The sequence below is a fragment of the Filicampus tigris genome, chromosome 9 (genome assembly GCF_054856515.1).
Source record: "Filicampus tigris isolate MCC_2025a chromosome 9, RoL_Ftig_1.0, whole genome shotgun sequence".
NCBI classification, from domain to species: Eukaryota; Metazoa; Chordata; class Actinopteri; order Syngnathiformes; family Syngnathidae; genus Filicampus; species Filicampus tigris.
The window spans coordinates 18,567,210-18,575,110 of record NC_141225.1 but is presented as its reverse complement, the minus strand read 5'-3'; the positions used below and the strand labels follow the sequence as shown (position 1 = coordinate 18,575,110).

Sequence of the window (7,901 nt, the reverse complement as noted above, 5' to 3'; positions counted from 1 at the left end):
TTGATTGAATATTAAGAATGGCATCATTGTGGTTGTCTAAGAAAGATCTGAACTTCATATTATTCAGTTTGTCATTTCATTTGAATATACGATGTGTCGGGACCGGAGGATTGCGTTCAGTGAGGGAAATATTCAGGCCCGCCTTGATTTTTCCAGGCCCACGCACTAGCCACGTCCCGGCTCCGCCCCTTCTGCCCTGCATCAATACGTTTATAGCGATCGTTTAAATGAACTTCGTACAGTCCCGTATAGACTACACGGAGCACACAGTAAAGTGAACCGTTTCAAACGGGTTTTTTTTTTTCACCTCATTGCTGTTGATATGCAGACCATAGTCTTGCCACCTTGGCGGAGGACCGCGCCGCACTCAGTGCTTTTCCAATCACGGATGTTTTCAGTGTTCTCACATATCTGAATAGAAGCTCTGAATAGAAGTGTTTTTCTGTGGCCCCTTTGTCTTGCACACAATGGAAGTTAATACATATATTCTATGGTAACCTTGAGTTCTTGACATTTTCAGAGAATTGCATGACACCCACCTACAGACAAGTGTTCAGGAGAATATGTATTTTTTTTTTTTTTTTTTTCCTCTTCACTTGGACCGTTCTCCACATGGGAAGCCATTAGAGAGAGAAAAGCTGACAAGTAGAAGTAACAGAGGATGGCAGGCCTCAGTCCAGTGCTTCTGATTCCATCCCTGACAGAGCAGCAGAGTGGCCCTCACTCACAGCTGTCCTGAAATCAGTCAGCCAAGCACAACTCAGACCTGAGAAAGTGGAACACTATATTCTTGGATGCTAAGACGCACCCAGAGCTGCGCAATCTTCTTGGGGCGGATGGACTGACGGGGACTTATATAAATGCTAAACATGGCTACCTGTTACTGGAACGGCAGCACGGCTTCCCGGTCACTTCCTGGTTGGATCGATCGTGCGGCATGTGATTCCTGAGGCTAATGGGGGAAGAGGTCGCAGGGTTGACTGTGCTCTAAAGTTGGTATCTTTTCAATTTGGTGCACGCAACACAACATGATGGTGTGAAGGTGCAGCGTTCACCTTCGAAAAAAGAGCCTTTGCACATGGCCCGGGCCAAGTCAAATCCCAAGTGCAAAATGGCACTTAGTCACGTAATAGCAGTAGTAAACCACTAGTTTATCAGTGACTTTACAATTGCCAACCACTCAAATAAAAGCTCAAAAAAACATCACTATTTGTTTAGATTGTATTTAATGTCATCATACAATCTCACATTATCAAATCGATGTAGCCATATTGCTTTTGTCATGTGCGCCATGTCGCGTTAGTGAACGGCAGGGGCCCCTCTTCTCATATCTTTCTTTCATTATGTGTGATCAGAGAGTACAACTAATGCACAGCTTCATCAAAAATGACATCCAGCACGGTGCCATATAGGGGGAAGGCAAGTAGCAAAAGAATTATTAAAGGAGGGAAAAAATGGTTAGCTTAAGCTTCTTCTGCTGTCAACATGTTTACAACGCCAACCTGCTCTCACTGTGAGAGCACACATGTATTAAAACTGTCATCAGTTCTTAAAAGATGAGCTTTGCATTCACTCTTCATTATAATTGTAATTGCACTGTATTGCGCAATTATGGACGCAAGGTACTGTCAATTTACCTTCCTGGTGTAGGATATAAATGCCAGGTATGAGGCAAAAATGAAAAGTCGTTCATTGTTATCCTTTGACACCAGAAAAAGAAATAGGAGCAACGACGGGCATGTGTGCGAAGCGCGAAAGCCTCCACTAACTGCGTCATGAAATCGAAATTATTCCAAAATTGCTTCTCGATTCATTTCTCCAAAGTGGATGCAATTACACCGAGTGTGACAAGCTGCACATGGTGTAATCCCAAATGTTATTAAGCAATGCATGCTGGTAATCAAGACAAAGGGAGCACACAAGCACACATTAAGTTTTCATGTTTCCATTACACCCCCCCCCCCCCCCCACACACACACACACGCACACCCGCACAGCTGTATTGGCTAACATGAGTTGAAGCTAGCATTTCTATACCAAAAGTCCACACTACAAGCAATGTCCACAAGATGAAGGTGAAACATCAAGACGCACGCACACGTCTAATAGGCTAAAATGAGATTATCATTGCCTTTCCAAACAAAAGAGGAATTTCCCCATCATAAAGGTGGGGTGTCGACTTACATACTGAGCTAATGGCCTTGTACATGTCGGTAACGTATTGCCACAACACTCAAGCAAACAAACTTATCGGCTGAAATGAGAAAACGATGTATCATTTCCATGTCAAATGTCCACACCCAGAAGAATGTTGACACCATAAAGGTGGGACAAGTTTGTGCCACACAAAGAGAGAAAAACAGGAGCACACCTACACACAGAAGGTACCGCTCCACAAGTAGTTTAGATACCAATCTAATGACCTTGTAGATGTGGGTAGCATGTCCTCATTTGACACTGCTAATTGGTGGACATGTCAGAGGATGGTTAGCAGCTCAGGAAATCGCATGTGCTCATTGATTTCCCCATCGGACACCATACAGCTTAATCCCCTCTACGGCGCCATTGTTGTAAAACCTCAATGGGTTCTGAAGATGAGGAGGGGGAGTAGGAGGGGAAGAAATAGAGAGGACATACGAGGCAAAGACTGCAGAGAGTAAAAGCGATTAAAAGACACTTGGGACGCGGAAGGTAAATGAGAGAATGCTGGTTTGCGAGCGTTGATGCAAATTGAGAGTTTACGGCTGTGACGGGACGTTTATGCGATGGCGGGAGGCGTATTTAATTTTTGGAAATACTGTCTGTTTATATACAGAACTAGGTGCTGGCTGGGTAGATGCATAAATAAATAATGTAACAAACATTCCAAATCATAGTTGGAGTTCATTAACATTCTGCAGCGTTAATTTGAATTTGGACCAAAAAAATAAAAAATAAAAATGACCGCAAGCTTGTATTAACAAGAGCCTTTTCTAAACGTTGCTGAGAAGAGGCTATTTGTGTGTGCCTCTAATATCAGATTATCCTCTAAAAAAAACGAAATTGATTGGGGCCATGCAGACAGCAGAGCAGCTGTGTATTATTTTTATGAAGAACTGCTGGCACTTTCTGAGGAAGACGCACAACAATAATTCATTTTGCAAGCCACACGTATCACCGCTCTGCACGATGTCCGTATATTATTGGTTATTAAAAAAAAAAAAGACAATGACAAAGAACGACTTGCTGACGACCGAGATGTTTTTTTTTTTGTTTTTTTTTAAAGGTCATTTAAGTGAATAGAGGACATCACGCACAAGGTGTGATTTCGATGCAATACCAGCCACTCAGACAAAATTTCTGCAGTCGCCTTAGGATGCTACAGTTGCCATGGCAACAAACTTTTGTCCAGTTCTTGTATAAAAAAAAAAAAAAAAAAAAAAAAAAGAGGTCTTACTGGCCACACTTGTCAGTCTTCACACTCAAGCCTCCCAACCACATCACAGCACAACACAGCAGAGCCTGCAATTGAAAAAAAAAAAAAAAAAAGCTCCAGTTACTCTGTCACATTTCAGAGGTTTGTTGCAGCATTGCCGCAGCAAGCGCTATTACATTTCAAGCATTCAAGGCTCTGTTGATGTCTCTGCGTGTTGCTCCGTCCACATTTCGTGCATTTAGCGGAATCATCTCTAGAGGTTGACACGGGCAACTAACTCACTGAGTTTCAAGAAAGATTGAAAAGTAAGTGTACAAATAAACATTGTTGTTACATCAGTTTTAGTGTAGTGAGTAATGACACTATTAAACGATGTGTCCATGTGGTATTGTGAGCTCCCATCCATTCGTCTTTTTTCTATACCGCCTATCCTCATTATGGTCACGAGTGAGCGATTGCCCACCATGCTGTATTGCATTTTCTCTGGTAACTAACATTTCAAAGGGGAGAAAAGTATGGAGTCTCTAAAGGGGACATGGGAAAAAAATATATATATGTTTCTCATCCTAATGAGAAAACGTTGTTGTCGTAATGAGAAAGTGTCTCATCAGGATGAGAAACTTTTCTCGTTAGGATGAGAAAGCTTCAGATTAGGATGAAAAACGTTCTCGTTAGGATGAGAAAGTTTCTCAATCCACTGAGAAACCTTTCTCATTAGGATGAGAAAGTTCCAGGTTAGGGTGAAAAACGTTCTCGTTGGGATGAGAAAGTTTCTCGTTAGGATGAGAAAGCTTCAGGTTAGGATGAAAAACGTTCTCGTTAGGATGAGAAAGTTTCTCATTAGGATGAGAAAGTTTCAGGTTAGGATGAGAAAGTTTCAGGTTAGGATGAGAAAGTTTCAGGTTAGGATGAAAAATGTTCTCATTAGGATGAGAAAGTTTCTCGTTAGGATGAGAAAGTTTCTCATCCTAATGAAAAACTTTTCTCATTAGGATGAAAAACTGATCCCCCCCCCCCCCATGTCACGAGGGGCTCCGTAGAAAAGGGCTGTAATCGTGAGGGACAAAATATAATGCCAAAATAAGATCAAATAAAACAAAGCATGATAATACTGAACGGTACACAACCTTTCATATCATTTATACATTATTGCTAAGTTCTTCCTTGTCAAAACATCGGGGTTCCATCATGTGCTCCATCAGTGTAAACAGTCATATCGGGCATGTGTCACTCAATCCGATAAAAGCATTAAATGGGTATTGCGCACCTGGACTTATTGGGAATATTGAATTATTACATTACAAGGTTGGACATGGAACAAATTCAACTTGCAAGACAAGGTATCACCAAATATGGATGGGAATGAGATCCGTGCACATGCGCAACGAGGAAGCCTGCAGAAGCAAAATCATTGGCCGAACATATTCAGGTGCAGCTTAAACGTCACGAGCAAGTGCAGCAGCGCATTGCCTAGAAACAGCGTGTCGCTGTGTGTTTGCACGAGCGTATGGCTGAGCTACTTAGACAGATTCCTCAGCTGCCTGTCGATGTGAGCTGCGTCCAGTCAGAGCGCATCCATCAACGACCTACACGCAGATATCTTCAAGTGTGCAAGGGGGGGGGGGCGAAACGGCTGATCTTGCATCTCCCACCTTTAAAAAAAAAAAGAAAAGAAAAAAAAAAAAGGATGTGATCAACAACTAGCCGACACACTGTTTTGATTCATTTTTATGATAAAAGTAGAATTAGTCCAGAGTGAGAGCGAATCATTTCCCTCTGCGTGTGTCCTTTGAGAGAACATGTCGTGCTGCTATCACACGTTTATTGTCATTTAAAGAGGCGGAAATGGAGAGGGAGAAATAAACTCTCTCATTTAAAACCCATTCACTCGCATATGGCTAATTTCAAGGTTGAACATACAGAAAATAATCGCTCGTGCATTTCTGTCACAACACAACAAAGGAATTTTCTTTTTTTTTTTTTTCTTGGCGCATCTACCCCCACCATCTCGAAAATGACTCCCTCTCATTCCTTATGATCTTTGCTCTGAACTATATTTCCTTATCCATTAAAAAGAAAGAGACACGTGCGATTGATAACGCATGCATGCGAGCTCTGCCAGCTGCTAGCGTGTTGCTTTGATCTCGGTCAAAAAGTGACAGGGACGTTGTGATCAAATGTAGGCCAAGCATGGCTGCGAGTGCCGGGTTCAAGCGAGCTGATGATGCGGTCGAGGCAACGCAAAAACTGGCACACACATTACCGGGGCTCACTACTGAAATGATGCCGTCAATCACGACCTTAATGCCCTGCTCGCCCTTTCAACCAGCGGGGAGCAAGAGCAGAACAAGCCATATAGAGATAAGGATTTGAGAGTCCAATGCAAACATCTTCTTTAGTGGAGACTATATAGAGATGAGCTTGGGTTCTTTGACAGCTGTGGCCTTTCCATTCTGGGCCTGAAGACCAAACAGTCCTTGACACACACATACACACACACGCACACACAGCATCCATCTACCTCTGCACTGTTGCGTGTATACTGTATATTATTTGTTTATCTAGCAACGGGCAGGATGTGGGGTCTTAACAAGAAGGACATGACTCATTATCCAGCAGCTCAGGGATGGGCAACTGGTGGATGCGGCCTGTGGGCGCACTCTGAATGGCCCCTTGATTAATTTTCCCAAAAAATATTTAAAAAAACAAAACATGTTTTTGGATTGTTTTTTTTTTCCAAAGCCAAAATATTTTTCAAAAACCACCGATAAACATTCAATATACTTTTTCCACAAAAACACGGAGGGGAAATGGGAAAAATCATAAATATGAAAAAAAATGGATTGAATATATATATTTTTTTTAAATCTGAGACTATGTGAATCCACGGATGTAGAACGCCGATTCGGAATGATATGCATGACAAAATCCCCTGCAGTAAAACAACTATTAACGTAGCATCTCGTTTCACAGTCCATCCACCAGCTAGACTTCAGGTGAAAAGATTCAACTCTCAGCCAGAACAGATTGGCTCCTCTATCTCCCCTGGCCAATCTCAAGCAGCAATCGGACTGGCATTTTTGATCACTCTCAGTCCGTCACTCAAGAGACATTTGGAGATGAAAGTGCCAAGACGCTCGCTCAGAAGAGCCGTTGCTCCCTAGATGCCAAGAAGAATCTCTCTTGCAAGCAGGGAAGATGACACGAGGATGGAAGTGAAGTTTGGAGTAGGTCATATGGAAGAGGAGACGGGGGAAATAGATCATTATCTCATCAAATGATAAACTGAGGCCAGGGGGGTAAACGAAATTGAAGATGGACTTAACTCCCTAAATTAACTGAATACCACCGATCACCTGATAACATAAGTACTGTTTTATTCCTGTTTAGTGCTCATACGCCAGTAAAGTAGCTTGGTAGGTGGAGAACTTGGTAAATAGTGGGCTGATGGCCGGTCACATGAAAATATGGAGAAGATTGATAAATGTGCAAACAAAATTGTAGTTTGTAGCCATGCAGCAAAGCACCAGACTTGATTTTAAAAAGATTCGAAAGGTCATCCCTGTAGGCCCCTTTCCAGTTAAATGTATACCAAAGAAGATGGTGTCTGTTTTGCATTATTGTAGCGTAGTTCGACAAACCTCATCTTATTTGGCAGCCTTCATTTTGGGGGCTCAACATCTTGCAAATATGATCTAGTGATGTACTGTATCTATATACAAAAAAAAAAAAAAAAGTCCATGCCGAAGAGTTGATAAATATCCTTCTTCGAAATGTAACTGTGATTTAGTAACTTTAGTCAGCATGAATTATTTCGCCACACTGTGACTTGCACTTCTGTTGAAGTCCAGCCTTTTTGCACATCCAATCGTAAATGGCTATCTTTTCAGTCGCTGTTCATGAGATTATTGGATGGTTTTGCATGCCAATCATTACACGTAACACATCTGATTGACCAGGATGTTAATCAATACATGTTCACCATTACTGCAACACTGTTTGGACAGGATACATTGCCTTTCAAGACGCAGGTGTAGAGAGCTGCTAGGATTAAATCTTGAATATAAATAATCCGAAAAATACAAATTGCAACAAAAAATACTGTAATATATATATATATATATTTTATTAACACTTTTGTAATCAGAGGTGTGAAATTTCCCAGTGTTCTGGAAGGGAGCATAGTGACCCCATTGATGTCTGTTGTCATGTAAGAGCATTATGGTGTGGATCGTATTCATATATATATTTTTTTTTGTACCATTTGCCACTAAATTGTCATATTGAAACATCATGGCCTAAAGCAGGTACACTGAATGCAGCGCCATCAGTAAAGGACACAAAAAGGGGATCAACAAGTGTTTCCTTGAAACTGAACTGGTGATTAATAGCCATCCGTTTTCGACGCAGCTTGATGTAATCGTAGGTGAGCTGGAGCCTATCCCAGTTGGCTTTGGGCAAGAGGCAGGTTAAACCCTGGACTGGT

At 41.8% G+C, this 7,901-nt stretch overlaps 1 long non-coding RNA gene across 1 annotated transcript in view; it reads right to left on the bottom strand.

Annotated features, from left to right (window-relative positions):
- Positions 1-1,995: 1,995 nt before the first annotated feature.
- LOC147142396 (uncharacterized) overlaps positions 1,996-7,901 on the bottom strand; it is a 29,543-nt gene continuing 23,637 nt past the window's right edge. The window contains exons 4-5 of the long non-coding RNA XR_015088237.1: positions 3,592-5,067; positions 1,996-3,501 (exon numbers count right to left, since the gene is read on the bottom strand). This is a non-coding gene — a long non-coding RNA (uncharacterized LOC147142396). The remainder of the gene's footprint in view (positions 3,502-3,591; positions 5,068-7,901) is intronic.